At 34.7% G+C, this 24,752-nt stretch overlaps 1 protein-coding gene across 12 annotated transcripts in view; it reads left to right on the top strand.

Annotated features, from left to right (window-relative positions):
* Nucleotides 1–24,752, top strand: part of CNTN4 (contactin 4) — a 916,127-nt gene that overhangs the window by 359,798 nt on the left and 531,577 nt on the right. For 2 of the 12 annotated variants that reach the window (XM_038565815.1, XM_038565818.1), the window contains one exon: nt 9,548–9,618. The exons of the other annotated variants lie outside the window; for them this stretch is intronic. The gene's annotated coding sequence lies outside the window, so the exon portion shown is untranslated. The remainder of the gene's footprint in view (nt 1–9,547; nt 9,619–24,752) is intronic. 12 annotated transcript variants of the gene reach the window in all.

Here is a 24,752-nt window from a genome sequence, read left to right as displayed (position 1 = left end):
AAGGTCTTTTGTAACTGGAGCTTTGATATATGTTTTTTGGAATGTATTGAAATATATATATGAGTTAATTTTGCACACTTTTTATTTATTCTTCTCCTTCTGAAAGGCATTAGTATACCTTTTAACACTATCCTTCAGCCTTTAGTGAAATCACCTTAGAAATAAAGCTATCAAAAATAAAAGTAAAATATGTATCTGCTTGTATTAAAAACGAAAACCAAAACAAAAAATCAGTCGAGTAAACATGGTATCTTACACATTTGGGGAAATAAGAAGGTTTAAAATCAAGCATGGCTACTACCAGTAGTTTTATTGTAGTTTCTGTCTCATTTTGTCTTGTGACTGAGTTGGTTAAAGTGAGGTTCAAGGTATGGGTTTGAATATCATCTGAGAAAAGAGGTCTTCTTGTCCCAGACCTTAGTGTTTCTCTTTTTCCATCATTAAGTGTGTTTTGCCTGATGTTTATGAAAGGTACATAACACATAGACTTCCATTAGTTCATAGTCTAATAAGGGAAATGCAGCATAAATGTTGGCAAGGTCTTACATACTATTCTGTGGATCAGAGAAAGGAGATTGTGATTATGCATACAAAGCATCTATGGGATGTTTTAATATTCTGGACATATATTTTCTACCAAATACTCTACGATTTTCAACCCACAGATCATTGGGAAAATATTCTCATAAAGTTCTATACTTGGGTAATTTCAGAGTTTACTTGTGAGATATTCAGGAAGTCAAAAATTTTGCTTCTTTATGTACCTCAAGCAATTCATTATGTTTGAATTCTGCCAAACATAACTTGCCACTGGAGAAAACTATTTAATATACATGCCTTATTCTTTTTTGGTCAGAATTGTCAATATAGCAAGCAAGAGAATTCATAGTTAACTTCTTCCTAAAATCAATTATTTCTAAATGTTATTGTGGGAAATGTTGCATTAGAAACTAGTCTTTTGGGTTTGTATTAAGACTGAAACTTTTATTACTCCCTTTAATTGAACCATTGCCTTTCCTCAGCGTGTCTTAAAAGGAATGTTTAGGAATAAAGGGAAGGCATAAGGAGGTATTGTACATGGGTGAAGGGGTAGAGGATGTGTGGGAGGGTCAAGGGGAGGGGCAGAGATTGGAGAGGGAGAAGAGGGACAGGGAGGGGGAAGGGGACAGCTCTAGGCAGTCAAGCAGTGTTTACCAAATTTTGAGATGGAATGCAGTCACCTGGAGACCAAATTCAATGACTGCCCTAGAGGAAAAGGAATTAATCTGTATTCTGTTTCCTTGTTCTTTCTAAAGACAGCAGAGAATCCCAGGACTGTTGGCTTTTTTGTGGCAACTGCATTTATTAAATCTCCTTCCCCCACATGTAAACCATCTAGACCAGGATATGGTCCTGGAGACTAGGAATCGAGTCCCATGTCGGGCTCCCTGCATGGAGCCTGCTTCTCCTTCTGCCTGTGTCTCTGCCTCTTTCTCTCTCTCTGTGTCTCTCATGAATAAATAAAAAAAATCTTCTTTTTAAAAAAAAAAGTAGTAAACCATCTAGAAACGACTTGCCTGTTAAGGCTTTAATCACTTTATAAACCCCACAATTTAGATTCTGGAACAGATTAAGATAAAAGGGAAACAAGTTTTTTCTTACTTGTATTCCTTAAAACAAAAAAAATAAAAACTATATAGGGCACAGAGTTTCTGTTAGGAATGATGAAAAAGTGACAGAGATAAATAGTGGTGATGGTTTTACAACGTGACTTAATGCCACTGAATTTTATACGTAAAAATGGTTAAAAGATAAATTATATACTCTACCACTGCATGTATTACAACAACAAAAGCTTTGTTTACACATTAACTGCTACAAAGTCTTTGTTTACTTACTAGCTGCTACTTTTGAGATTATTTTAATAATTTGTGGGCTTGTTTCTCAATGAGGATTTCAAGAGACAAGCATCCATAATGATTAACTATTCATTAATTTAGAAAAAATAACTTGCAGTTTTTCATTTTAATTTCAGCAAAGATTTGAAACATGTCAATGGTACTGAATTTGGTTTCTTTAAAAAAAATAATAGGATAGCAATGCAGATGTTAAACTTGAAACATCATTATTACTGGAAATTTGGAAATTTTGCTTAGGGATTGGTCAGATAGTGTCTTGGTTCTTTTCTGATTGAAGTTAGTTGGGTCTTCAGTTTACTGTTGTAATTTTACAACATTTTGATCAGGAATATTTCACCTAAAATGAAGTATGCAATTCATAATTGGTAAGTTTTGGATGGAAAATTTCATTGTTGTTATTTGAAAGTGACTTGCCACATGTATTCACATTGTTATGAGCAAGGTCAAAAGTATCAAGTGTGCAAGTACTTTGTAATTGGTGGTCTGTCAAATATATCAGGGAATTCAATCTATTACATACACTTCAGTACACTAAACCAACACTACATGAAGCCATCAGAGCATAGGATGGCCTCACTAATCTCAGTGTGGTAATTACTGCAGGTGTATCTTGATCATTTAAAATGGGCATTCATATTAGGATGCATCATTTTGTTGAAATATTAAGGCCATCAGAGGGAATTATAAGAGAACTTCACTGTGAGTACTTGATACAAAAGGTAAAATGATTGTCAAACAAATATATTCTAACAATCCTCAAACACCTAAAACTGTTTTGTTGGGACAAAAGTTTGCATATGTGAAATAAAACTAAGTGTTCGCTATTGCTCTCAACTTTTATTTTTACTTTTCAACAAGATGTACAGGAATTATGGAAAGAATGCTTAAAGCACTAAGTAAAATTTGGAAATTCAATGAATGAAGACATTTTCATTGGAGGAAAGATTATATTAATTTTTTACAGTAGATTGTTTAAAGATCTGAAATGATTTCTTCTTTCAGTTTGTGATTGTGAGTTTGCTGCTGTAGCAGAAAGACTCTTGTTGCTATGGTATCTCTGAACATTGCTTCTGGCATTGCCTTTCACAGCTGTAACTGGTCATTTTAGAAGGGCATTATACACGCATTTTGACTATTGTTTCCTTGTGAAAGCTGGGTTGGTTTGACATGTGTTATGTTTCAAAATTAACTTATTTACTTAATGCAAGACTTTACCAAAAATGAGCATATTAAATGAGCTAAATAGTATTTATATGTTAATTATTTTAATAACAGGAAAGGTTAACTATTTTCATTCCAGCTGTTATGTTTATTATGGGAGAAAGTGTAGGTCCCTTTGTTCTTTTAACAAAGCCCTAAATCTATTTGTTTAAAAAAAATTTTTTTTTTCATTTCCAGCTGCCAAAGCTCTCAGTCCTGATCTAATTTTAGTATTCACATATGGAATAGATGCCAGTCTTGCCTCATTTAAAAAGTCTTACAGTATCAATGATATGTATTTTTTCCATCAGATGAAAGATTAAAGTTATGCTATTTTTTGAGAAAAAAATTCCTGGTCAGGCCTTGGCTACCAGAAATATCAAGTGTATGAATATTGATAAGATTCCTAAATTGGCACAGTTTTGCTAATACATTTACTTGCTGAGTCCTAAATTTAGAGTCCAGCTAGCCTCATTATCTGCCCTCTCTGTTGTTTGGCCTCTAGGTTCAATACCTAGAAAACTATAAATGCTAATTATATTTGCCTTTGGACAGTTACAACTCCACTCTCCTACCATCTCCAACATATTTTTTTAGCTAGGTTATAGTGAAATTGAATACTATGTGTCAACTGCATTTTAACATAATATCAAGAGAAAGATTTCATTGTGGAATAGACTTGTGACCATGTTCTAGCCTCTCTACTTAAGTTTGTGTGACTTTTATGAGTTGGTTAATGTCTTTGAGCCACTGTCACCTTCAGTGTAGGTAATAGGATCTGGCTGGTGATGATAATATAAAATAGCATAGGTAAAGGTGGAATTCCTGATAATCAATAGTACTGTAGTAAATAATGACTTATTATTTATTACCAGTAATTACTTAATAAATATGTAAATCTTTTAGATAGAACAGAATTACCTTTTTTCTTTTATTTTTTTAAAGATTTTCTTCATTTATTCATGAGGGACACAGAGAGAGAGGCAGAGACATAGGCAGAGGGAGAAGCAGGCTCCCTGCAAGGGAGCCCAATCCAGAACTCTACCCTAGGACCCGGGATCATGCCCTTAGTTGAAGGCAGATGCTCAATCACTGAGCCACCCAAGCGCCCCTCTTTGTTTGTTTGTTTGTTTGTTTGTTTGTTTTTTGAGAGAGAGAGAGCTTGTGCAAGTGGGAGAGTGAGAAGAGAGAACCCAAGTAGTCTCCAATGCCCAGTGTAGAAATAGATGCAGGACTCATTCTCACATCCCTGAGATCATGACCTGAGCTGAAATCAAGAGTCAGATGCTTAACTGACTGAGCCACCCAGATGCCCCTAGAATCATCTTTTTTAACCAAAATCAGATAGAACAGAGACAGACCACAATTAGGTCTTGCAGTGTCCTGGTTTCTCCTTCATGTAGAGATTATGCCCGCTGGTGAAAATTCTACCTATAATTTGCTATTCAGACAGTACCCATATATTATCCCATTATAGCTTCAAAAAGGTTTCATGAATGGGTATCATATTTCCTACTTTACAGATGAGGGACCAGAAGCCCAGAATGTCAGTGGTCAGTCTGCACATAGAATCATGCCCAGACCCAATCTCTCCTGAGTCCTAGTCCAAAGATATTTCCCTTACTTTGCTGCTTGTTATCAAATGAGCCCCTTCCCTTTTTCAAAAAGATTTTTTTTATTAAAAAAAGATTATTCATTTGAGAGAGAGAGAGAGAGAGAGAGAGAACACAAGCCTGGGGAGCAGAAGAGGGAGAGGGAGAAGCAGACTACCTGCTGAGTAGGGATCCTGACATGGGGCTCTATCCCAGGGTCATGGGATCATGACCTGAGCTGAAGGCAGACACTTAACCAACTGAGCCACCCAGGTGCCTTTTTTTTCTTTAAGATTTTTTATTTATTTGAGGCCCTTCCTTAAGAAACTGGATCACAAAGAATTCTGTAAATAAGGCTGAAGCTGGTATTTTATTTTACTTATAAATGTTCTTCAGGTAGAACTGAAGTTTTAAAAATCTAAGAATAAAGAAATACCAAATCATCTGAATCCAGGATTCTTATAGTTGGAACTCTCTGAAGACCATACCAAGAATTCATGGATGGCTTTCAGAAAGCTCCCCAAGTCTCCATGAAACTATATATTTCATGTTGCATATTATCAATATATTTCTAGAGCAGAGGGCATATCAGATTTGGAGTCTGTGACTTCTTTTCTATGCATAGAAAAGGAAAAGGATATCACATGCATATGAGATAGCAGATTGTTAGAGCAGGCCACCAGGGTGTCACCTTAGGGATGGATTATATTACATTAAAGAATGCAGACTTTTATAAAAGGTGAGCTCTTCTGAATGGATTCTTCAGGGAGGACCATATCTATCATTTAGAAATGTGTTAGGCTGCAGAATATTTGCCTTAAACAGTATTTTATTCTCACTTTTTTGGGAGAATGTAGGTTAGGTGGATCTAATTTTAATTCAGAGGTTCATTACTGTCAGCAGTGACATAGGCTGGTTCTTTTTATCCTCTCTACTCTCCTTCGTGTCTTGGCCATTAGATGTCATACATCTCAATGGATGATCTCAACATGGCTGTCATTACTTTAAAATCATTTTGGTGTTAGAAGTAGGGGAAAAAGTGTGGCAGGGGATGAATCCTTAAGCTCTCTCCTGGTCCTGTCATTTTTATTAAAAAGGGAATGTTTTCTCAGAAACACCCTTCCCCTATAAGAACTTCTTCAGCTTTATATTTCTTTGGTTAAATTTGCTCATGTGACTATTTAAAATCTGGCAAAGAGAGCTAAGATTGCTATAATTGACCTACCCTAATCATAGTTCACTATTATGACTGAAATTCATTGCTACTCTGAAGAGAAACAGTTCTTTTGTCACAAAAAGGATAGGCTGGCAGTCAGCTAACCAACTACCCGTGTCTCTCTTTACTCTGATAATTTTCCACAAATCTTGATGAGTTAACCAAGTTTTACTTTTTTTATGAATTTGAGAAATGTCATCCCTAAAATATTCCAACATGTTAATAACTACTTACTTAGTTCTTTGCCTCTTAAATATGGCAATTATTTTTAATATTCTACTTTTAAAGTTGGAACTATTCAGACTAAGAAAACAGTGAATGATTTTATTAAGGAAGTGACAAAGTCAGGAAAATCCTTTGACTGATCTTTTGATTTTCTGGTAGGTGCTCATTCTAGCCATGTTAATTCTAACAGTGGTATAACTGAATATGATGCTTTATTTATTACTTAATCTGCTCCCAGTTTTGTGGACTTCACATCCTTTATGAAATTTTTAGAATACATTGTAACAGAAAGAGTGCACCAGATAATTCTCAATAGTCTTTTACTTTTTTTTATCTGTTATACAGTTGGAGGAATCTTCCAACACTGGTTCAGATTATAACTTTATTTTGGGATTTATCAGAATACACAATCCATGCCTTGGAGATAATGCCCATTTTTTAACCACTTTTTCAGTTTTTAGAAGCTGTATATACCTTTTGAATGAATAGAAAAATAGACCTTCCATTTTCTTGATCCATCATTTCATATCTGTTGGCTCATAGGCTTAGTAGAAAAATCAATGTTTGAATTTCTGACTCTTGTGAGAATCTACTTCCTAATGTCTTAGTGAAAAAATTAAATAAGTTTTCACTGTCTGTGTGTACTCATCTAAAATGTACCTATTCACCTAGTGAAAGGAAGTACAGGTGCTTTTTAGGATGAAATTTTTGACTGAAAATCTTTGAAAGAAATGTTCTTATACAATTATTCACTAGTGTAAGTATACATGTGGGAGTGGCATTTCTTTTCAAAGGAGTATAAAAGGTTTTTTATGATTAACTGTATGTTGCTTATTTTTAGAAAACATGATTATTGGGTAGTTATCTTTTCAACACTGTCTTTTCTTTATTGATAAAATTATACTGCTTATAACTTTTTTGATTCCATATTTCATCTCCAAACTCCTGTGGATTCTGAAGTAGGTTGTAAATGCTCCTCTTAGCTTCACATCTACTCTCATTTCTGATCCTGTCTTAATATTGTGACTTTTTTTTTAACACTCTTGTTCTGCTGCTGTGAGAGGCCAGCAGATACTGTAGCTCAATCTCTTTTTCTCTGTGTTATGTTCTTCTGAAGGACTCTATTATAAGAGCTTTGCCCGTAAGAAAAAAATGTTACTTCATGTCCACTTGAGCTTGTGATAAAAGCAGACTTGATCTTCTCTCTTTTTAGGAATATATACAACATTAGGACCATTCCTATTTGCAAAGCCTCTCAAGTAGAACTGAGGAAAGTTTACAGAGTTTATCAGCAAATTAATGGACAAGTATTTAGGAGGCACCTAACAAGTGTAGGGTTCCAGGCTGGATGCTTTGAGAAATACAAAGAAGGAAAAATTCAGTCTTTGCCCTCAAGGCACTGCCACTTTTGCAGGGGAAAGGATGGCACATATATATGAACGCTAATATGCATGTAAGACTCATTATACATTGTCGGTTGAAATCACTTTTGTTAAGTGAATATGACACTAGTAAGAAGAGTTCTAGGAATTCATAAGAGGTACCGACATTGTGAACGAAAGACTAAAAAGTTAGAGAATATTTGACCTTGAAGAAGGTATCTAGTTTTTTCATCTTACATATAAGTAAAGAGAAGTCTCAAAGTAAGTCCTAGTGGGCAGCCTGGGTAGCTCAGAGGTTTAGCGCCCCCTTCAGCCCAGGGCCTGATTCTGGAGACCGGGGATAGAGTCCCACTTCAGGCTCCCTACATGGAGTCTGCTTCTCCCTCTGCCTGTGTCTCTGCCTCGCTCTCTCTCTCTCTGTGTCTCTCATGAATAAATAAATAAAATCTTTTAAAAAAAAGAAAAAATAAAAAAATAAAAAAAAGAAAAAATAAGTCCTAGAGACTAATTGTAATTTTCACAGAGCTATACATTTGTTATTGACAGAAACAGGATTTGTTTTTAGAGACCAAGACACTGGATTTATTCAGGAAGACCTGGAAGAAAAAAACAAAACAAAACAAAAAAAAAACAAGTGGGAAGACTGGGGAAGCAGAATGAAGAGCATAAATGTTAATTTGCTAGATATATTCAAAGAAAAATAAACAAAAATCTCTCCTTTATGAGGAGAGAAGGAAGATTAGTAGAGAGCTAGCTTTCTGCTTCCCATTCTCTTACTTTGTGCTCCCTAAATGATACATTCTCTAGAGCTAGAGGAGTAACTTTTTTTTTCTTATAAGTGAATGACATCTGTGTTTTCTCTTTTTAATCAGGAAAAATTAGCATTTCCCTTCTGAAATAGCTAGTTCTAGGAATAATGATTGTTTAATCTTGTGATTGTCCTCCATAAATGTTAAACTTGTAAATCATCAGACTTTGTTCAGTTGAAGGCCATCTGTCTCTCCAGAGGTGTAATGGTTCATAATATTCCAAAACCAGGTGATTGTGCCTTGTGCCAACATGGCGAATTAAGAAATCTCTTATCTAAGTGTTCTAAGCATTAGAGGCCATGGCGTCAAAATCATTTGCCAATGAACTTTTCATTAACGTTACATGGATCTTGTATAAAAATCTTGGATTTTACCTTCTGAGAACATTTATATAATGACTCATTTTAGGCAAAACCACAACACACATTTGGAGACCTAGTTAAAAAACTCAGATGTAGCATAAAATGTGTTTTGTGTAATGTTGATACCAAGTGTGAAGAATTTCTTTAGCTACTTAAAATTTGAATAAGGGAAAGAATATTAAGTTTAAAAGTTTCTCCTCAGCCATTCAACAAATAAATTAAGAGCGTGTTTTACTTAAATGATAAATGAAACTATTTTGGAAATGATAGAGTCAATAAAGGTGGTTATGTTATTAAAGTTAAATTTCTATTTGAGATAAAGTTGAAAAAGAAAGGAAGTCAGAAACCACATAGGGCTTTGACATGTGACATGAAAGCAACAAATAAAGTGGAAGTGAAGATTTAAACATGTCCCACTGAGGAAGAAATACAAGATTTCTCCCAGAAACAAATTTGACACTAGAATCCCCTAATTCTAATATAAGGAAGATGATATAGAAAGAATGAGAAAATATTTTAGATGACATAGATTGCCTATTTTAATCCTTTCACATTCTTTCCATGTTCCTTGTAAGATAATTGTACTTGTTAATAGTACTTACATACAGGCAACTAAAATATATGTGATTGACAAGGGGTGGGGTGCAGACTGTAGGTCCTCAGGAATTGATTAGATTAATTGTACTGAAAGAACCCCATAGTCAGGTTCATGAGGAAGTAATTCTTATACAATGACAAATAATAATCGATGACTCCTATTGAATAGTTGTTAAGTGCTATTTAATTGACTTATATCTAAAGAATGTTTGTTGAGCACTAGTATATATCAGTGAACAAGGCAAATGTATATTCCTTTCTTTTAGAAAATGTACAAAAGAAACCACATTGCTTACCATGCCAGAACACCAGGAAGCTGCTGTTAAAGACAAACAGGGTAAGGACAGGACACAGAGCCAACTTACAGGGCTCCCCATTAACCTAAAATGGGGCAATATGAACATTAATAAGAATAATGGCAGCAATTGATTGAAGTCACAAAAATATGTAACAAAGTCTATTAGTTCATAAATAATATGATAAAGAGAGAATGATAATGTTCCCAACAATGTAATCAGATGGATTCTACCTATTATTCCTATTGACAGATGAAGTGGATGAGATTCCATAAGGCTAGGCAATTGTCCCAAGACTGACCATTAATAAGTAGTAGAGTTGAAAATTCAAACTGAGTGAGCTTGCACTGACAGGGCTATTGACAGATGTATTCTATATCCTTGTGTTTAATTACTTATCTGGCTTGTTCTTCTTGTGATGGGGAAAAAAAGTCACAAATTCCTTCATTATATTTTCTGTTTCTGGAGGGCTCATTCTGAGCATCTTCAGTCCAGAATTTTAAGTTAAGCCTGAAAGTTTCCAAAAAAAAAAAAAAAAAAAAATTAGCATCACCCAATAGTCATTTAACCAGCTTTTAGGAGCAGGTCCACACATTTGTTCATGTACATGTATGTTTCCTGCTTCTATAATTTCATTTCTAAAACTTGTTCTCTTGAGATAAGTGACAAAGGATGTTGTTCAGATGGGATCCAAAAGTGGCAGTCTTCTGAAAACTTTGAACTAATAATTTTGAAAATTGATTTGGAACAGTTTTACTTGATTCGAAACATGTTTTAATCAAAGTAGGCACTATTATCTGTACTTAAGGAAAAATAAGGAGGAATAAATGCAGAATTTCAAAAACATTGCTAATAAGGGAGGATGTTGACAATAAATATGCTTTGTCATTTCTTGTTTCTGACATGTCTGTGATTTATTATAAAGCATAATGTTATGTACTGTCACACTTAAGAATGTACTCCAGGACTTGTGTGTATGTCTGTAGCTTAGCTATATAATTCAGCAGATCAGATTACCAAAAAATGGAATCATTGAGTCCCATCCACAGTCAAAATTGAGATCAAGTAAAGAGACATGACACATACTATTATTTTTCAATGATAAATAGTTTTGAGAAACAAGTCCTCTTTGATACAAGTGTTTGATAATAAGAGTAAGTGTGTTTGGAAGAGTACTCCTAAAATCAGGTGGAACAAATCTCGCCAGTCATCTCCAGCCTTCTTGTTTGACAGATGAGGATAAAACTCTAAGAAGCTGAGTTGACTAGAGTCACTCATCTAATAAGTAACATCAAGACCCAATGATGGTGGAATTATCTCCTTTTAGTCTACTATGTTTTCTTATTTATCCATCTCTACCAGTTGTACCACCATCAACTCTAGCCAAATTAGAACAAGAGTATCACTTTTGACCACTCTACCAGTTCTCTATGCACATTCAATCTATTCTCCTGTCCCATCTATTACATCTAGCAAATACTTGACTGTAGCTGCTTGATTTATCCCCAATACAGCACCATTTTATGATAGATAGCATCCTGACTAGTTTTCTTACCTCGAGTCTGGCTTCCTCAATTTCATTTAATAGAAATTTTTTCTGCAGTGCAGACTTGATCATGAAATCAGATTTTCTTGGTTATATGTTGCCGTTACATAACAGGAATGAGCCAGGAGACCAGAAGCTCAAAATCAGTGCATTATTTTTTGTTTTGGACATCATTATAAGAGAAATGAAAATTTCTAACTGCATGGAATCTCCGAAATGCATAGACAAGAAACACAAAATACCCTTTCCTTTCCTCCCTTCCACACCCCACATGACTCCTCATATTTCACTGTATTAAGTAGGCAAGCTTGACTTCGTTTCAGTCTACAAAATCCAACATATCATTTAAAGGTGGACAGGGGAGGTAGGTTTCTTGGTTTGTAAGTGCCTTGCTGACTGGCTTCTGTGGATGACTGCTCATACTCCTGTGTATAGTGTCTGCTTACACCACAGTTGTGGTGGCATATGCCACATAACACAGTACACACATCCATGCATCATCTGGACTCTACCTGCCTTACCTCTTGCCACTTTGCTCCCTCTCTACTGCCCCACACTTGGCTCTTGCCATAATGAACTTACTTAATTACAACAAAGCTGTATTCTCCAATAATGTCATCACTAGCCACTTGTAACTACTTAAACTGGGTAGAATCAAATGAAATTAAAATTTCAGTTCCAAAATCACACTGATTTTATGTCAGATCCTTAATGGCCACTAGAGGCTAGTGGCTACCCTATTGGATGGCACAGATTTTAAAACACTTTCATTACCTTATAAAGTTAATTTGGGGAGCAGTGCTTTGAAGATTAATGTCCTCCCTTATCTTTGGTCCCTATCACAAGCCAGTAAGTTACCAGGTAACTGAGTAATCTTACTTTACTAACCACTACTTACTTAATTCCAATTCCCAATCTAGTTCATATACTGGCATTCCTTCCTCTGGGACTGTATACCAGGGTATCTTCTCCTTTCCCTTCCCAACTTGATTTGTTTGGTTCATTTTCTATTCCATTCTTTAAACATAGGGCTTCCCTTGGCATAGCATTTTATCAGATATATTCTAAGGATATATTTATTTGTCTCTATCTTGCAGACTCTATACTTGTGTTTCTTGCTCAGTCTCCTATTGGGGGCATGTAGCTTGGTGCCTGGAACTTTGCAAGGAATCTATAAATTTTGGATTAATAAATGGATTAATTAAAATGTTTATTTTATTTGAAATAGACAGGCACCCCCAACAGAATAAATGTATTTATAATTTTCCATGAATCAAAGCTTTTTTAATTGAGTTACATTATAAAATTAGGAATTAATCTTCTTAGAAATTGGCCATAAGAAAATTACTCATAAGGATTTATATTAAAAATATTTAACCTTGGGGTCTCTGGGTGGCTCAGTCAGTTAATGGTCACTTAAGACTATTGATTTTGGCTCAAGTCCTGATCTCAGGGTTGTGATCTCAGGATCATGGAATTGTGCCCTGTATAGTACTGTGGGCTGGGTGTCGAGTCTGCTTAAGATTCGTCTCCCTCTGCCCCTCCTCTTCCCCACCCCCTACTCTCACATACATACTGTCTCTCTCAAAAACAAAAACAAAAACAAAAACAAAAACAAAAACAAAAACAAAAACAAACAAAACAAAACAAAATCTGAAACAAAAAAACTTAACCCTGCACCATACAATGATGATGATGGTGATGATAATAATCATCATCATAACAGGAAATCTAAAGCAAAATAACCATCGGCCTCACACCCAATTAAGGAGGAGACTGTGTTTAGCACAGTCTGCTTTAGGACAAGACACATAAGAAGCCCATTATTTAATATAATCAGAACAAATCAACTGTTCTCATTTTTCTATGTTGCCTTCTAACCCTTAACCACATGAATACATAATTTTACAATTGTCTCCATAGCTAGGATAGTTTCTGTTTTTGGTTTTAACATTAATATTTCACTGTAAGTTTACAACATGGGCAGTGTAATTACTTTTAGTGGCTACACAATATTCTATCCAGTAATGACAATGGAATTTGCTTCAAAATGCCTTTATTACTTTTTGGACCGTTAGATTATTTTCAGTGTTTTCTGTTTTAAATAGTATAACGCATTTAATATTTTCATGTAAGTAGTTTTTCTTTTTGAGAGATAAATATTTTACTTTAGACTAAATTGTTTAAAAAATAAAAACCTGTGACATTTATGGTATTTGAAACATTTTACCAAATATTTCCCCATGAGCTGAGGTCTTGTCATAATTTTAAATTCTTTTTTTTTTAATTTAACAGATACAAAATGGACAGAAAAAGTTTTAAAGTTGAATGTATAGTGGAAAATACAATTTTTTATTGGAACACTATGGTGTTCTTTTAGATAACTACTATCATTTTGAGAAAGGAGTGAGTTCAAAGAAGAAAAAGATGCCATTTATTTTACTGAGTTCTTTAAATGAAATCACTAACCTCTCATGCACCAAAGTTAATATCCCTTTTATAAACTGGAGTTCTTAGGTGTCCCGACTCTAGAGGGTAAAGGTGTGGCTTCAGTGTCACATCACTATGTGGAAGAGGATCTGGTGAGCTCAGGAACACAAATGAAACATGGATTCACAGTTTAGCTTTGATGGAAACAGTAGACTTTTATTTTTATTCTAGGGGCATTTTTACATTGTTTTATTTTAAAATACGACAAATGGTAATGCACAGATATTGAAATCTTCCCACATACATTCCCTTCTCTCTTTCCCATGCCAGTTCTTTTTTATTGTTATCTATTTTTGTTTGGTTGTTTAATTGCCACTCTTAACCTGTTTGTGGTTCAGGATGTTACTTCTCTGCCTGTAGTAGTAATGATAATGTAAAAATAGCAATAATGATACCTAATTTAAAAAAATGAAGATTTTATTTATTTATTTAAGATAGAGAGCATGAGCTAGGGGAGGTATTGAGGGAGAAGCCCCCTCCCCGCTAAGCAGGGAGCTTGAGGCAGGGCTCAGTACTGAGACCCTGGGATCATGACTTAAGCCTAAGGCCGATGTTTACCTGACTGAGGCAACTAGGTGCCCCAATATCTAATTTTAAGTGCTTTGCTGGTGTTAACTTACTTACTCCTCCAAACAACACTGTCATATAAGTACTATTTTTATTTCCATTTCAAAGAATGGAAAACTGAGTCATAGGGTGGTTAAATAACTTGTCTAAAATTGCACTACTGTTTAAATCTGAGCAATCTGATTATCTGACTTACTGCCCTAAACTTGAATGCTATGCAAAATGAATCAAGTGGATTGTTGTTGTTAATATTTCAAGTAGTTACAGGTGAAATTCACTTTTTTTAGTACAAAATGTATTAAAGGTATTCTTGAAGACCTATTTGTAATTGTACTTTTAGAGTCTTTTCCAAATCCCCACAAAATCTAAGTTTGTAAGACACAGGTATTAAATGGCTTGAGAATTGGTCTTGATTTATTCCAAGTAAATCACACAAAATCAATCTCCTTTTATGTTTGTAACTGGTACACTGGAGAATCTTTCTTTCTTTCTTTCTTTCTTTCTTTCTTTCTTTCTTTCTTTCTTTCTTTCTTTCTTTCTTTCTTAGAGAGAAAGAAAGAAAGGGAAAGGAGGGGCAGGGAGAAAATCTTCAAGGAGACTCCTTGCTGAATATGAAATCCTAAGCTGAGCTCTGACTCAGGACCCTAGGGGAAACAGAGAGTTGGATACTCAACTGACTGAGCCACCCAGGGGCCCCCAGAGTATTGCTTTTGGATAGTACAGCTGTCATTCAGCAAGGTGCAGGACAGAAATTTTAATGTCATCCTTTTGGAAAATATGGATAATAATGAGTGGTTTAGATGATTATTGTAGGCATGAGCTCTCTGAGATGCTTAAGCATTCTCCTGAAACTGAAGGTAGGATAGGTTAAATATACTGGAGTAGAATTAGACCATCTGGGCTCAGATTTTGGCTTTCCCACAGCAAACTTAATCTTTGAGTAAATTTCCTAGTTTCTCCAACCCTCAGATTCTTCATCTTTGCTATAGACATGCAGATGTGTTGCATCCACCAGGTACAATTGTTGTTAAGTGTTAAGATGGGGTAATATATGTATATTGTACCCATACAATGGTATAAAATTCATGGTATAAAATTCAGCAGTAAAAAGTAAGAGACTATTAATATACCCTACAACATATATGCACCTCACAAACACTATGCTAAATGAAAGGACTCAAACGTATTGAATGCTTCTATTTATATGATAGGGGAAGACAAGGCTAATATACACAGAAAGAAGATTAGTGGTTGCCTGGGACCGGTGTTGGGCATGAGAACTGATTAAAAATGGGCACAAAAGATCTCTTTGAGATAATAGAAATAATCTAAAGTTAGATTGTGGGAATGATTGTGCAGTTCTTTAAATATATTAAAAACTATTGAATTGTGTAGTTAAAACAAGTAAATTTTATGCTATACAAATTAATACCTCAATAAACTGTTAAAAAAGAAACCTAAAAATAGAATTTAGCATAATCAATCATTATTAAGATCTTTTTATTATTTTTATTAGTTTTTAGTATCCACGGCTGAGTCTTTATCGTCTGCATTACTTAAAGTGAGAGATTATGGGGATATGCCATAGGACTCTGTACTTAGCTGGGCTTCATCAATATTTATCAACTTTTTGGATAGAGACACACTTTCAAGTTTATGAATGACACAGCTGAGAGGGATAACTAATAGAATAGAACCCAGAATCAAGATTTGGAATTTTTTTTGACAGCCTTAAAAGCTGAGCTTGTGCCAATAAGATGAAATTTAATTAAAAAAAATTGCAAAGTCTGGCACAAGCTGGCTTTCTTAGGCAGGCTAAAGAAGTATAAGCAACTGGCTTCTAAAATACTTATTACCTTTATAGTAATAAAATATAGGATGTGTTTACCTATAAGAAAAGAATTCCCAGAATATCTTGGAGGTAATTCAGGTCAAAATGGATATTCCACATATAAATAATACGTTATGTTTTAGTAGATATTGGAGGAGTACTCATCTGGATATTCCTTGCTTTATGTTCACATAATGATGATAGTAATAATTATTATTTATAATTATATTATGTGTAAGATAAAATTCGACACTTATAATGTTCTAAGATCTGTGATAAGTGCCTCATATATATTATTCCCATTTAATGCTTATAACGACCCTACTAAAGAGTTTTTTTTTTTTTTATTCCTAGTTGGCACATGCGCTGACCTGAGTCTTAGCCTTAGTTAAATAGTTAGTGAGTGGCAGATTATGTTAGGAAGCAGTCAGGATTCAGGACCCATATATTTTTTAAAGATTTTATTTATTTATTTATTCATGAGAGAAACAGAGAGGCGGAGACACAGGCAGAGGGAGAAGCAGGCTCCATGCAGGGAGCCTGACATGGGACTCGATCCCGGGTCTCCAAGATCACGCCCTGGGCTGAAGGTGGCGCTAAACCGCTGAGCCACCTGGGCTGCCCAGGACCCATATTTTTAACACTTAAGCTCTATGGTTTACCTTTAGAATTCCTTATAAATAAAATATAGTTTTTGAACCTCTAGTAAAGTAAAAATGCAAAAGCAAAGAGATACTCAGCACTTAGCCTTTTGGGGGAGGAATCATTGATGGTTAGACCAATATCAGGATTGGTTTATTTTAGTTCTAATCCTTTGGGAAGTACTAATTTCCATCACTGTGTTCTAAACTGTGCTACATCTAATGAGCTGTGTGAAAATGCTGAGGTATCAGGGGCTATGGCCATTCGAGCAAGAAGACAGTAAACACAGTAGGAACAGCTGCTTAATAAAAGGCTATTAGTAGGCCAGAAAACAAACAGGAGATTTTGCTGAAACATATAATCTATTTTTAAATTACTCTGAAATAATCACTTGGGCATTGATATGGAAGAGAATTATCAACAGTCGGATGTTTTATAGAAAATACTCTACCTTGAAGTCTACTTTTGGATATTGTTTCCTGTCTTATGTTCAGTAATCTGAAAAGGAAGTCACCATGTGTTTATGAAAAACATAATAGATAATGTATTGACTTGAAATTCTTTTCATTTTAAAGAAGAAGGAAAATGCATTGGCACAAAGTCAGAAAAGTATGTAATTGATGTTTTCTTATCTTAGAGGGTCATACACACAGGAGACCTAAGATCTAAGTTAGTGTGAGGTGCAATGTAGATATGAGGATTTAGGTTAGAAGTCCACCTGCTAGCTTTTTTACACAGTGTTTACACGACATAGAAGTAGCTCTTATATTAATTTTTAAAAATAGTGAGTGAAAAATATAAGTTCCTTGATTGGTATCTTTTCTTATTTAGCTCTTAGTTTTATTTAAACATTAATTGTTATTAAACAAAATCCATGTTGCAGCTTTATCAGTAAGCATTATTTTTTTTCCCTCCATACCAATAAGGGAAGCTTATGTTCATTGTACATTCTCTCCTTCAGGAATTCCCCCCACAGGACTTAAGTTTTTGTGGATCCTTTCCATCTTCCTGTTAGTTTGATAACAATCTATGATTAGAAAGCCCCAACCGTTTTAGAAGCTTTCCTGCAGAATTATTTTGTCTCTTAAATATCCCAAAAGAACAAAGATTTCCTTTTCCCTCTGGAGAAGATTAAAATTAATACAATAGTCCCCACTTCTCAACAGTTACACTCTCTGTGGCTTCAAACACCTGTGGTCAGTTGATGTACTTGAGCATAAACTGGTGATCCTTTCTTGACTCTCATGAGAAGGTCAGTAGTGGCCTGACACTATGTCACAGTACCTGTGTCATTTACCTCACTTCATCTCATCATGTAGACATTTTATTATGTCACCTTATCTCAGAAAGAAGGGTGAGTTCAGTAAAATAAGATAATTTGAGAGAGATAGACCACATTCATAACTCTTATTATGGTATATTGTTATAATTCTAGTTTATTATTAGTTACTGCTATTAATCTCATGCTGTGTCTAATTAAGTTTTATCATTAGTTTATATGTATAGGGAATATCATAGTATACATAGAGTTCAGTGCTATCCATGGTTTCAGGTATGTTCTGGGGGTCTTGGGATACATCCCCTGTGGATGAGAGAGCAGGGTACTACTATATCCAATTTTTTACCCACTGTAGTCATTTCTTTTACCTTCTTATCTTTTTGACCCAGAAAAAACAAGTTACTTTTAAACTTTCCCCATTAAATTATGCAAGTGGATGTTTAAAAAAATCAATTTGGCTAGTTTCTATTAACAGCTGTTAATTCTAGGTAAAACCCAATGTATGCTTGCACACAGGATTTTAACTTGCATCATGTGTTTGCAGAAATCCTTTAGCGCCAGAGCAGTGTTTTCAGTTCTTATTGAGTAACAAAGAATTGCTAGCTTATCCTGAACAATCTGTCACATAATGGTTTTGGATAATTTGGATTTGGATCAAAGTTTTCTTTTTTTTTAATAATAAATTTATTTTTTATTGGTGTTCAATTTGCCAACATACAGAATAACATCCAGTGCTCATCCCATCAAGTGCCTCCCTCAGTGCCTGTCACCCATTCACTCCCACCCCCCGCCCTCCTCCCCTTCCACCACCCCTAGTTCGTTTCCCAGAGTTAGGAGTCTTCATGTTCTGTCTCCCTTTCTGATATTTCAAAGTTTTCTTAAAGTTTAATGGAATATAATAGAATGGGGAAATGGAATTTCTAAAATTCTGCCACCAGTTGCATAACAACTGATGATGGTAGTTATCAATGCTTAGATTATTGCCTCTAAATTATTAAGCTATAGAAGAATAACATATTTGAAGTGACTATTACCCAGATAGTTATCCAAGGGCAAAAATTTAACAAAATCCTTTTTCCTTGGACATTCAAATCCAACCTTTCATTGCTGTAGTTCTGTTAACCCCCTAAACTGATAAGACAGTAAGTACAATTCTATTGCTAGACAACATTGTTTTTGGTAAAAATAGCTCATTTATACATTGTATCTGCTGGAGATCCCTGGGTGGCTCAGCAGTTTAGCACCTGCCTTCGGCTCAGGGTGCAAACCTGGAGTCCTGAGATTGAATCCCATACAGGGCTCCTTGCATGGAGCCTGCTTCTCCCTCTGCCTGTGCCTCTGATTCTCTCCCTCTGTGTCTCTCATGAATAAATAAATAAAAATCTTTTTAAAAAAATTGTACCTGCATTAAGAGGAATATAAATGGCCTCTGAGTACTAGATGGGATTGTAATACTTTGGTCCCTGGAATGCAGTGACTCTTATAACTGTGTGTCCCTTGTGGAGACCCTGGAAGCTATTTCTATGCAGTTGTTAAAAGAGATGCTTGCTCTTTTGGGACATGAAGCTTTCAGACCAGGATTACTCCAACAGTTGCCCAATGTGACTCTTGCCTTCTTACACCTCACCAGGACTCCTTATACCTCCTTAGACCTCCTGGTGAGGGGGTGGATCTCCGTAGGCCCTTTGTGAACTACTACAAGGACATTGACAAAAAAATATCGCTACTGCCGTCTTGGCGAGCTATATTTCTGAAATGTATTCCTCTGTGTAGCCTAATGTCACATGTGGCGTATAAGACTGGAGTCTTGTAAGTCTAATGTCCATTTGACTTAAGAGGAACCTCTGGTATGTATTAAATATCTGAATAGAACATTAAGATCAAATGAAGGGAAAGTTTGGATTTTTGGATGATTTTATATGATGGTAGAAAACAATTGTGAAAAAAAAAACAAAAAAAAAAACAAACAAACAAAAAAAGAAAACAATTGTGCACCTTACTAATTGTACTAATCACTAGTACAATGAGCACAGAATCTAACTATCAATTTTTGTGGTTTTACACTCAGTATCAATTTGGATAGGTTAATTTATGAAGCACCAAAAACCCAATGTAAAAACTGAAAATTTATATTTAAAAATCATGTGCTTTGTCTGAGTACCAATTTGTCTTACTGTTTTGTCACTGTTTCCATAATAAATAACATTTTTTTTCTAAATAACATTTTCATTTGGGTGCAGTTGTAAAGGAATGGATTAGCCTTGATTTTTGGTCACTGGAGTACTTTTGACAGATTAACCATTCTACCATAATGGGTAAAAAATCATTTGGGCGGTTTTGCTGAACTCAAAGCTAGGGGCCTTTGTTTTTTCTGAGCTGTTTTTCGTGAAATCCCAAAATTACATAAAATGACATATTTAGATTGTTTTGTTTTTATTTTTAAAATTAAGGTGTGAGATCCTTTCTTCATATAAAACAGATATAAATGTATAGCCTAGTTGAACTCATGGGCACCAAATGCCTGCTATCTTCTTTTCTTTTTCTTCTCTGGCAGCTTTAGAGTGCTAGGGATCTACAGAACACAGTATTGTAAAAACACTGCTTTCTGCAATTATATAATTGTTGGGGTTCCAGAGGTGTATTTTTGTTGGTAAAACTTCTAACCTAAAAATAGTTGTAGTTGATAGAAGCATATCATTTCTGAACCTGATTCCTTTCTCAGCTTATTTGTGAGTAAGCTTATCTTTTTACTCCAGTGCAGTGACTTTTAAATCTATTGCCACTTCTTGGTGGGAGAGGAGGATATTATTTACACTTAATCTAAAAAATTGACAAGAAAGAAAGTTACATATTTGTATAGCAATTTACGTCGTCTTCTCTCCCTTCCTACTACCATCCACCCATTCTATCCATCTATCCATCTAGTCTGCAACAATTATTTGTGCCAGGGGATTTAGAGGTAAAAATATATAATCCTCGTGTATAAAAAGCTCACAATCTTACTGTCCTAGGATAATATCAGTATTTTTGGCTACTCTTTACCATAGATGATTTCCTTCAAACTGAAGTGAAATGTGTGTGTGTATCAGTGTATATTCATAATGCAAATACCTATAAACACATAAAAATGTGTTAGCATTTGATGAACATTTCCCCCTTTTTTTCCCCATACAGGAGATTGTGTGACTTCAAGAAAGCTTTAAAGCCTTTGGCGGGATCTTGCATTGATATTGATCTCTCTTTTCCTATATCTTTGTAATTTTAGAAATATATGAGAAACTCTCTTTTATACTCTTCTTTCAGTTTCTAATCTACTTTAGATTTGCCACATGAAGAGTTGGAAAGAAACAATCATCATTTGGTAGCAAATTAATTTTTGCAAAAACAAGTGACATGTAGTAGTAGGTTTTATTTGTTCATGAAAGTAAATTTATAGTTAAATTATGACTTAGTGAATTTTAAGACTGCACATATGTAGAAAGTAGATTTAGCAAACCTCTGGGTTAGCCTCTGATGAAAACACTTCTATTTTCTCTACTTTGTACCTTGCCAGTTAACCTCCCCATAGCAATTAAACCATCTGTAATTATCCCTAATACAGATTTATTTCCTTGAGCATTAGCCACATGGCACGTTTTACAATTACTTACCCTTCAGGAACAACTATTGATAATTATCTAAGATATTTAGATGCAGACGTTTAACAGTTAACAATCTAAGTTCATATTTACTAGGAAAATGTATAAAACAAGTCAGAACTTTCAGAGCTTGTGTAGTAGCATTCAGTGACAATGCATCATTTTCTCTTTGCATTAGTGTATCACTATTCCGTTCAATTGAAATGAATGCTTACAAGTGAGAAGAGCAACTAGCATAATGTTATTTAAATTGAATGTAGGCTCCATTTTTAATAATAGATAGTCTGGAATCATGGATAAAAAGGAATGATAAATAATACAATAGAACCCAAATCATTCATCTTTGCATTATTCTACAGAGACATGCTGATTTCCATCAGATATATTCCCTGGCATCAAGCTTTGCTTTGTTTTTGCAATTTTTTTTTCTGTGAGTTTTTATGTTGAAATATTTTCCACATTAGCATGTATTGACTCATTTTATTTCTGGCGAAATATTGAAATAGCTCAGTTTAACGGATCATTTGGGAGCTTTTGCCAATCTTGAGAGGATAAGAAACTTGTTGAAAATTATTTTTGCCCTCTCAACAAAAGACATTAGATGTTTAAGCATTCTAGAATTATCATATTGAATCTAATAAAAGTCACCATAGTGATTAAGGCTCTTCCCAGATCCCACCAAGATTTGAGTACCAAGTGAAACAGAGAATTTCCATTATTCTCCTAATTTTCCATACCTGAATGAAATTGAGGAGGTGGTGTTAAAAAAAGGAAACCCACACTTTTGCAGCCACTGTTTATTTTTCCATCCCCTTGTACTAGACCTTGTCTTCCCTGCTGGGTGAAATTTCCCATTTGCTACATATTTCTTAGTTTCCAGCATAGCATGTGCTGAGGAATTTAGAAGTTTAAAGACTAACATCTATGTCCAGTGTAAGGAGCATTGTATACTAATTTTGAAACTTCCACACTCTAGAACAATGCCAGTTACATCAGTACCTTTTCTCCATGTTGCTAAGTTTTAAAGATAATGATGTAGGGCATAATGTTTCTGCCTAGAATAACCATATATTCAGCTGTTTAGGAGAATTACAGAATTTAATCTTTTTTTCCCCCTTCCAGCCTTCCACATTTATTTTCTTCATTTTCTCTAAGGAAAACTGGAAAATAATCTCTAAGAAACAAGGAATACTCTAAGGAATATTGTTTCCATCCATCTTGCTTATTTGACCTTTATTGTAAAAAGAATGTGTGTGTGTGTGTGTGTGTGTGTGTGTGTGTGTAAAATATAGTTTGTTCTTCTGTTAACGTGTGTCTGTAAACACCAGTAACCGCATAGGCAAATGATAAGTGGGAGAATGTGAAAGTCATAATTGATCATATAATATTTTCTTAAGCAAAGGTTGCTGAAATAGTAGGATTAAATTATGATCTTCATCAGGTAGGGAAAAAGCTCTCAGCTAACAGCTGCATAGACAAGAGCATTCTCAACTGTATTTACAGGAAAGACAAAAAAGAAAAAGGAAAAATAAAAGCCTAAACATCTGCATCAGGGAATTTTTCCCTAGAAAGGCACACTCCCATCCGGGGAACTTCCTTCTTGTTTCAGGCTGTACTTCTTCCTTCTGGGCCCACCTTAACAGCAGCCCTACACACCCGCTGCCTTCTGCTTTGTCTCAGTGAAAGAAACTCTCTTATCCTCTCTCATGTTTTTGTGTATTCTTAATTACCACCCAGGCAGTTTCCAACCGTGCTCAGCTTCCTGCCTAGGTTATCCAAAATAATTTCTGGATGAGACACCAATAATTGTTTGTGTCACTGTGTTAGTTATGAAGTTCCATGGGTTTTTAGTAGTGATACACTTCAAATTTGTTTTCCCTTAAGCCATATCTTTAATGCATAATTTTATAAAGTGTGAAGGTCTTTCACAAATATATATATCTTGGTATGGCAGAAATGCCAGCTTTACCTTTTTTATTCTAATAAAGAACCTTTTTACCATTTCATTTTTTGTGCTAAGCATCATTATTTATGAAAACATGGAAAATACCTTGGACCTGGTTATAATGGTGAATCATTTTATCTGATATGTATGTATTAGTAAGTGAAAATGGTATTTATTAGGAAAAGTCTTGCACTAAAACATGAACATAAAAGACAAAATCAACTTTCACATTACTGATCTATATATCAAGATATACTCCCTTTCTTAGTACATACAAATTTCCTATAAAGAAAAATTAGCAAGAAAAATTCAAGACTTCCAAGAAGGTAGGATCTTCTACTTGAAAGCATGAAATATGCCTTCTCAGAGCCTAACTAAATCAGTTTGAGGAATCAATTAAAAAAGACGTTTAAGGGTAGAGATTGTCTAATATTAACTATCTTACCCTACCGCCTAGTACATGGTCTTTACTCAGAAAATGTACGCAGTAAACAACTTACTGTGGTATGAACAAATCCATCCCACATGTATGAATTCACATATCAATATAAATAAAAGTAAAGTTAGCTTTAAAAATTAAAGAACCAAGTTAGTGAAGGGTAAGAGATTAAGAAATCTCTCTATAAGCATGTCCTCTTTACTCAACCACTGGGTCAACAAATGAAATATAAAAAAAATACAAATGCATACATGTATAGTAAAATGTGAACCATTGTTGAATGTAGATGAGTATAATGGTAATTATGATCCCTTTTCTAAAATTAAATTTTGTGAGTGTGTAAGCACTTTCTCCGTAAAAGACTAGGAGAAAACAAATGATGTTGCCCACATCTAATAAAAGCGATATCATTATGTAATATTTATAGACCCTCATAGGCTTTAGAAATCATTTTAAACTTTTTTCATTTAGTTTGAACTATGTTATCTAATGCATCTTTTCATATGTGTTTAAAATCTCTAACTACAGTTTTAGAATGTGTAGAGCCTGATACTCAGTATGATGGGAATACCTCAAAAGATATCTGCACTCCTATAATCCAAATCCTTTTGATGGGAGTAGACCTTCACTCTGTCTTTAAGAATGAGGAGGTGAATCTTCTGTTATGAACCAGTTGCTGTCATGGTTTTATTGCACTCTGGTGCTTTATACCTGTACCCTCTCTGTGATTATTTTTGAAGCATTTCACAGGTTTGTATGTTGTCTCACAGATCTGTACTGTAGACTTCTCAGACAAGG

Source organism: Canis lupus, chromosome 20 (genome assembly GCF_011100685.1).
Source record: "Canis lupus familiaris isolate Mischka breed German Shepherd chromosome 20, alternate assembly UU_Cfam_GSD_1.0, whole genome shotgun sequence".
NCBI classification, from domain to species: Eukaryota; Metazoa; Chordata; class Mammalia; order Carnivora; family Canidae; genus Canis; species Canis lupus.
The sequence above is the reverse complement of the archived record's forward strand: the minus strand, read 5'-3'. Positions and strand labels throughout refer to the sequence as shown.